Below are 6736 nucleotides of genomic sequence, written 5' to 3' on the forward strand. Positions count from 1 at the left end.
CAGTTTCATCAACTTGAGTTCTGTTAAACTATACCCGCTGGGCTTAGCTCCTTTTAAAGTTTCCGCTTTGACAGGTAGATTTATTAGTCTTGAAATTTGTACAAATCAGATGTCACTCGTGGCAACTTGTCAAAATGTCAGTCTGGCGAGGCGGCATGAAAGGCTTTGTGGAGAGGGAGGCAGACGCGAGTTAGGCTTTAAAGAACTCCAGCGTGAGCTGCAGGGAGGAACGGGGCCGTGGCAGCCTCTTGATCCCGAGGGCTTTACTTTATTAAATATCTCGGGCTGGACAGGGGGACAGCCCATTGGATCCTGGGTCTCTGAGACATCAAGGAGGACAGCCCCTGAATCACGGCGGCTGTCTGTTAACAGCGTCAGGTTTCTCTGCTTATTATGTGCACTCAGTGGGAGAAGACAGGGGTGCCCGCCAGGGGAAGGGGGGCAAACCCAGGCTTTTTGGTTTCCAAGGATGCTGGGTGGGTCCGTGGCCATGGATGGGTGTTCTGGGTGGGCTCCCCTGGCTGGAAGTCAGGGCTGCCTCCAGGCTCATCAATGCAGGATAGGGTTCTGTTGAGGAGAGGACATAGCAGGAGGATAGGGAAGGTCTTAGGTGGACCCGCAGGAGGGGGGCAGTCCCAGCAGGCCCCCAGGGGACCCAGGGCCTCCCTTTTCCCACCTGCCCACTTCCCAGATGGACTTGGTTCTGGTCACTTAATTGAGGATCCTGTGCTTTGGCCAGCTCCATCATTATCTCAGCTTGACACAGCGGGAAATGTGATTAATAGTCAGAAAGCTATCTGAATTCTTTCCCCGGAGGGAATGGGGCGGGTGGGCAGGCAGAAGTGCTGTAGAAGGAACCCAGCCAGGGAATCCCTGGACATTCAGGGCTCTGAGAAGGCTCCTGCTTGGGGTGGGGGTGTTGGGGAGGGTGCTCGTGCTGCTGCAGTGGAGATAAAGCTCCGGTGGGGGGCGGCTGTCACTGGATGATCTCGCTGTGTGTACCTCTGTCCATCTGTCTGTCCCAGGATGTCAGAAGGCACCCAATAAAGCTGTGAAAGTGAAGTTGCTCAGTCGTGTCCAACTCTTTGCGACCCCATGGACTGTAGCCTACCAGGTTCCTCTGTCCATGGGATTCTCCAGGCCAAGAATACTGGAGTGGGTTGCCATTTCGTTCTCCAGGAGATCTTCCCGACCCAGGGATTGAACCTGGGTCTCCTGCATTGTAGGCAGACGCTTTACCGTCTGAGCCACCAATAAAGCTGTAGTGCTTAGTATTCCTACCACCTCTTTCTCCCACTCACCATGAGTTTTTCTGGAGGCCTGATGCTGATGTCTTCAGAAAGGAGGTGGCCTCGTGCTCCCATAGGGCAGTGCTGAGACTCGGTCCCTGATCCATCACTGAGTCTCCCCTCACACTGCCCCAGCAGGGGCCTCAGGGCTCATCCAGGCTGACCGCCTTTGGGGTCTCCTGCCCCTTCACGCCCACCCTTTCTGGTCCATCTGTCTGCCTCTGAGATGCGCTGTCTCAGCATCAGGCCAGGCACGACTGGACTGGAGAAGCATCAGGCACACTCTCTCCTGCCCTGTCCCCTCCCTCCTCACCCCCCTCCTCCTTTCTTTGCCTGTTGAATGACTGAAAGCCTCTTTTTCCTTCCTGAGTTCCCCCTGAAACACCTGCTCCAATGCAAACCCTCTTGGAGGGCGAGGACACCTCTTTTCTGGAAGTGGGGTTACACACGGCTGAAAAGAAGTACTTTGTGGGGGCAGGATTGGGGAAGAGGAAGCATGGGAACCCAAGGGGAATTGCCCTAGCTCATGATGTTTTTGAGAGTCCAGCCTGCTTGGTGCATCCCTGTCCTGTCTCCACAGAGGGGAGCCAAGCTTTTAAAAGCGAGAATAGGCAGACTGGGTAAGCGAAGGGAGCCCCAAGGACCCTCCTGGGGCCTCTCACCTGCCTCGCTCTCTAGGGAGGCAGAGGGACTTCCCCTCGGCCCTCTGTTTCCACAGCAGCACAGGTGTTTGTCGGTAGCCGAGTCCTTCTCTGCCAGCAACGTGGAGTCCGAGGTGTCAAGCGGGGGTTTCCTCTCCCTGGGCCTGTGAAGGGGTCCTTTTCGCACTCTGACTGCAAAGGACAAGACTTGAGTCCACTGTTTATCTTTCCAGGTTGACACCTGGTGTGTAGGAGAACTGACTCCATTGGCTGCCAAGCGAGTGTGATTATCCCAGGTGAAAAATCTCAGACATTAAGAGGCATGATGAGCATCACGGTCACGATGATATAATAACAGGGCTGGTTATCCCGCTAATCCCCTAGGATGTATAACGTGACTTTTAAAGCACTCAAAACACTCTCGCAGCTGTGATCTCACATCCCCTCGCCTGCCTCTGGGGGAGAGATGGGATGGGAAAGGATTTCACAGCCACGTGGGGAAACCGAGGCACCCAGCTCATGCCTCTCACTCTGAGCCCTTGAACTTGGCTACGTGATGCCTGGAAAAATGAGTCTTCATGTGCGCTCTCACCCAATTATTTTGAGCTGCCATTCCATCCTTTAGAGTGGAACACACACACACACACACACACACACACACACACACACATCTGTGGCTTCCAACCCCCAAATGGGCCATTACAGAGAAGCGCTTCAGTTTACAGAGTTGAAAGACTTAATCACCAGCTTCCACCCCAGCCCTGGTTTCTCGTGTGCTGTGCGCTGGTTCCCTCATCAAAAGGAACAGGGAGGAGGCAGATCTGAGGAGCCCTTCACAGGGAAGACTCTTTAAAAGAAATCACTTTGTGTCATAGTGCAGGGGGACTTGCTTTCATGTGGCAAATGCATCCTGGCAGCTCCCGCTTCACATGAGATAGATCATTAGCGTGGGGATGGGCGGGGGCCCGGGCTGGTGTGGGGAAAGCTTTCCAGTTCCTCCTCCAGGATGGCTCTGCCCATCACGGGGAGGTGGGCTGGGGTTGCTTTCAAAGGGCGAACGTGGGGTTCTGAGAGGCTAATGAGTGGAGAACAGAGAAAAAGCAGTGGGTGCTCTTTGCTCGCAAGAGTGCTATAATCCTGTGTAGTTGACAACGTGTCTCTGCTTGGTAATTTCAGGGCAGGCCGCAGGGAGACAGAACATGGGGTGGGGAGGGGGGTGACGATGGGGAGGCGGGGAAAGGCAGGGGAGAAAAGAAGGGAAAAAAAAAAAAAAGAAACCACCAGCCCGTCTGGCATTAGTTCAGAAAGCTCTCCAACTCACACATCTGGTTCTTATATTTCAAAGTTAATTAGTCATATTGAGGCTGTCTGAAGATAAATTTATCATCCAGAAAAAACACAAACAGTTTGAAAAATGAAAGGAAGTGGGGTGACATGGCTTGACGTTTAAATAAATCATTTTAACATGATTAAAAAACTTGTCCTGTCTGACACCCAGCACTTGGGTACTTTGTAAAGACTTTTTGACAAAGACAAGTCCCTGTTTGGTATACAAAAGCCCTTGCCATTCAATTATTCAGAATAATCTTTGGCCAATTACTTTCCTGAGGAACTTCTTGGTGGAGGAAAGCGGGGGGAGCTGGCAGAGAGCAGCCACAGCTGGGCCCCACTTTCTGGGGTGGTGGCAAGGAGCCTGGGGTAGCCAGTGATTATGTTGGTGGGGGAAAAAAAACAACTCCTCAGACATGAATCGGCTAGGGTAAGGAGGGTTTTTCTTTTGAGAGGAGTGAGCGTCAAGTGGATGCTTAATCCAGGTTTCTCTGATGACTGTGGGGTTTGAACAGGAAATCCTTGCCCGGCCCAAAGAGGAAAGATCCTCTTTAAATGTCTAGGCGGGGACTTCCAAGAACCAGCTGTGTCCTGCTCCTTACGCCTCCCAGGGCTTCGCTGACAGTTTGAACTCTGTGATGACGGAATTAGGCATCGGGGCTCTCTCTGGTCTGGCTGTCGGGAGCTGTGGCCAGAGTGGGGTGGTCACCATATACACAGGGGTGAGTCTGCTGCATTGCTTGGTTGTAGGAGCAGATGGAGGTGAGCTGGAATCTGGACAAGCCGAGACACTCGATCGCCAAGCTCGTTCTCCCCTCCCCTGCTGGCTATGCCAGTGAACCCTGTGTACTTAGCAAAGGTCACCGGTTCCTGTTCCGTGTCATGACGGACAGCCCTTCCCAGCCCAGCTCAGTCCTGGGGACCAGCATCTGGAATGGCAGTGGCAGAGGCCTTGGGATCCCATATGGGTGTTTCTAAATGTGATGGAAGCGGGGAGGGGGCTTCCCAGGGCCTCCCCCAAATCTGTCCTGGGTAAACTGGCTCTTGGGAGGTTTCTACACACCTTTTCATTGGCCCTTTGGTCTGCGTGCTCTCTGCAGGATGGGAGTGATATAATACAACATGAACGGTCGCTCCTATTAGCAATTTGGTCTCATCAGTTTTGTTAATGGGATAACAAGAGGTGCCGGTTATGGTGCAAAAGTCTCATCATGTTGGTAATTTTCACTGTAACATGTTAGCAATCTGTCACTATTTGTTTCCAGCAATACTGGCAAGAGTGTGCTTACATCAGGGGCTCTCCACACTCCCAGACTGTTCTTTCTTTCTCTGGCTAGGTAGCCTCCCTTCTCCGATCTGTCTCTGTCTGTCTCGCTGAGCCTTTGTTTCTGTCTTTCCTCGTCTCTGATAACCTGTGATGGCGTTTGTATTCAATACAAATGCTGTCCCTGAGCAGCTCCTGCAAGCATAGACTTCCAGACCTGGAGACCTCAAAGCAGCATCATCCCCACCTTGTCATTTGTCAGGTGGAGAAATGGAGGCCCAGGGGAGGAGAAGGGAGTTGCCCCAAATATCACAGTCATTTTATCACCGTCAGAGGGAGGCCCAGCCTGAGACCCTGGCTTCGGGATTTGAAACCTTGGTACCTTTTACTATGCGGTGAACAGGGTCACACGAAAAATTGGTCGGCCCCAGACACCGACTTTCTCGCATGTGGCAAACTCGTCCTGGTGAAGTTAAGGTCATGGAGAGGAGGGGGTCTCCTGCGCCCTCGTGACGGGTCTTTCTCAGCTGAATCAGGATGGAGCCTCTAACCAGGTGGTTTTCTGACATGAGTCATCCTACCAGCTGTGGTGCTCCGGTCTCGGGGTCCTCGCTCCAGAATCAGGGAGGGGAGGCTCTCCTGATGACTCCTGGCCATCAGTGGGGTGGGTGCAGCTTCTGGCTCCAGCCCTGGTCACCAGCTGTCCCGCACAGAAGCCCTGGCCGTAAATAGCCTTCCCTATGCCAGATGAGATGTTCCCGCCTGCCGCCAGGCCCTGCTGCGATTCTCGGAGACCTTCACCTTGCCCTTGTGCGTCAGCTGGGGCGGGGGCAAGGCTCATTCCTGCTGGAAGCATTCCTTTCTGCAGCTAGCGCCTCGAGGCGTGCAGGCTCAGAAAAGCTGGAAGCATCACCCTGCCTCGCCGAGATGCCAGATCTTGAGCCAGACGGCCTAGGGTTTGAATCTTCGCTCTGCCACTTCATAGCTGTGTGAGCTTCCCAGATCCAGGACCTGTCAGGGTCTGCCCCCTGTACGTGGAAAATGGGGAGCCCTAGTAGTTTGCCCGTAGGTCCATAGTGGAAAGTACTGGTGGCTCAGCTGGGGAAGAATCTGCCTGCCATGCAGGAGACACGGATTTGATCACTGGGTCGGGAAGATCCCCTGGAGAAGGGCATGGCAACCCACTCCAGTATTCTTGCCTGGAGCATCCCCATGGGCAGAGGAGCCTGGCCAGCTACAGTCCATGGGGTCGCAAAGAGTCGGACGCAACTGAGCAACTAACATCTTTCACTTCACTGTAGTGAAGAGTAGAGAACCTGTCTGTAAAAGACCCAGAACCCCTCCGAGGCTCCTCCTAAGCCTGCCCCTCGCTCACAGCTCACAGTACAGGCAGGGGGTATGCAGACTTCCCTCGATCATTTTTCGGATTCATTCATATCAGGCTCACAGTGTCTGGATGTGTGAGGTTAAGCAGTGCTGGACCATTGACGGAAGTGTTTCCAGGGTCAAGGAGGCGTTCCAAGGCGGAGGGCTCTAGAGTATGAATGAAGCATCTGTGGAATGAAAGGGAGAACGCCGACCGCCGAGACAGCAGGGGTGTCGAGGTTCAGGGGAAAGAATTAATATCTGGGTTTCTGTGGCAGGGGAAGGAAAAAAGGAAAACCAATGCCCTTGCTTGGGTGCTAGTGAGAGCTACCGGCTTCTGCATATTCAGACCTTCCCACGGATCAGGCAAAGCTTCCTTGATTGCCTCTAAGGAAACCGCCAGCCAACTCTGAAATCTCAGAACAGTCTCATATGTCCCGCTGAATCATAAACACTGTTCAGAGGGGGAACTTGGCAGCAGTATCCTGTGAAGGGGCTGCGGGCTCCTCCGAGGGGCGCCTGCCAGGCCTGCAGGGGATCAGAACCCAGGCTCCCCCCACCCCTCCTTCTGCTGTCCTTAAGATGCTCTGGCTATGCGGGCTGCCCACCCGCCTGCCTGTCTGGTGCTTCCTTAGGAGTTAACAGACTGCGCGTGTGTGCCTGTGCCTGTGCGTGTGTGTGTGTGTGTGTGTGTATTTTGGTGAGCGTGCATTTGCCTTTCCTTTGATCCAGGTCTCTACTCAGAAAATGGGCGGGTCAGGGAAGTCATAGTGGCATCTGTTTATAAAACATGAGGTCTGGGACTTCCCAGTGGTCCAGTGGTCGAGAATCCGCCTGCCAATGCAGGG

At 53.7% G+C, this 6736-nt stretch overlaps 1 long non-coding RNA gene across 1 annotated transcript; it reads right to left on the reverse strand.

The window, feature by feature from the left end:
* LOC129644606 (uncharacterized) lies at window positions 1-2830 on the reverse strand. The gene is made up of 3 exons (XR_008710870.1): window positions 1952-2830; window positions 1003-1049; window positions 1-567 (listed from the first exon to the last, which is right to left on the reverse strand). It is a non-coding gene; the product is annotated as an uncharacterized LOC129644606 (long non-coding RNA).
* Window positions 2831-6736: the final 3906 nt, after the last annotated feature.

Source organism: Bubalus kerabau, chromosome 2 (genome assembly GCF_029407905.1).
Source record: "Bubalus kerabau isolate K-KA32 ecotype Philippines breed swamp buffalo chromosome 2, PCC_UOA_SB_1v2, whole genome shotgun sequence".
NCBI lineage: Eukaryota > Metazoa > Chordata > Mammalia > Artiodactyla > Bovidae > Bubalus > Bubalus kerabau.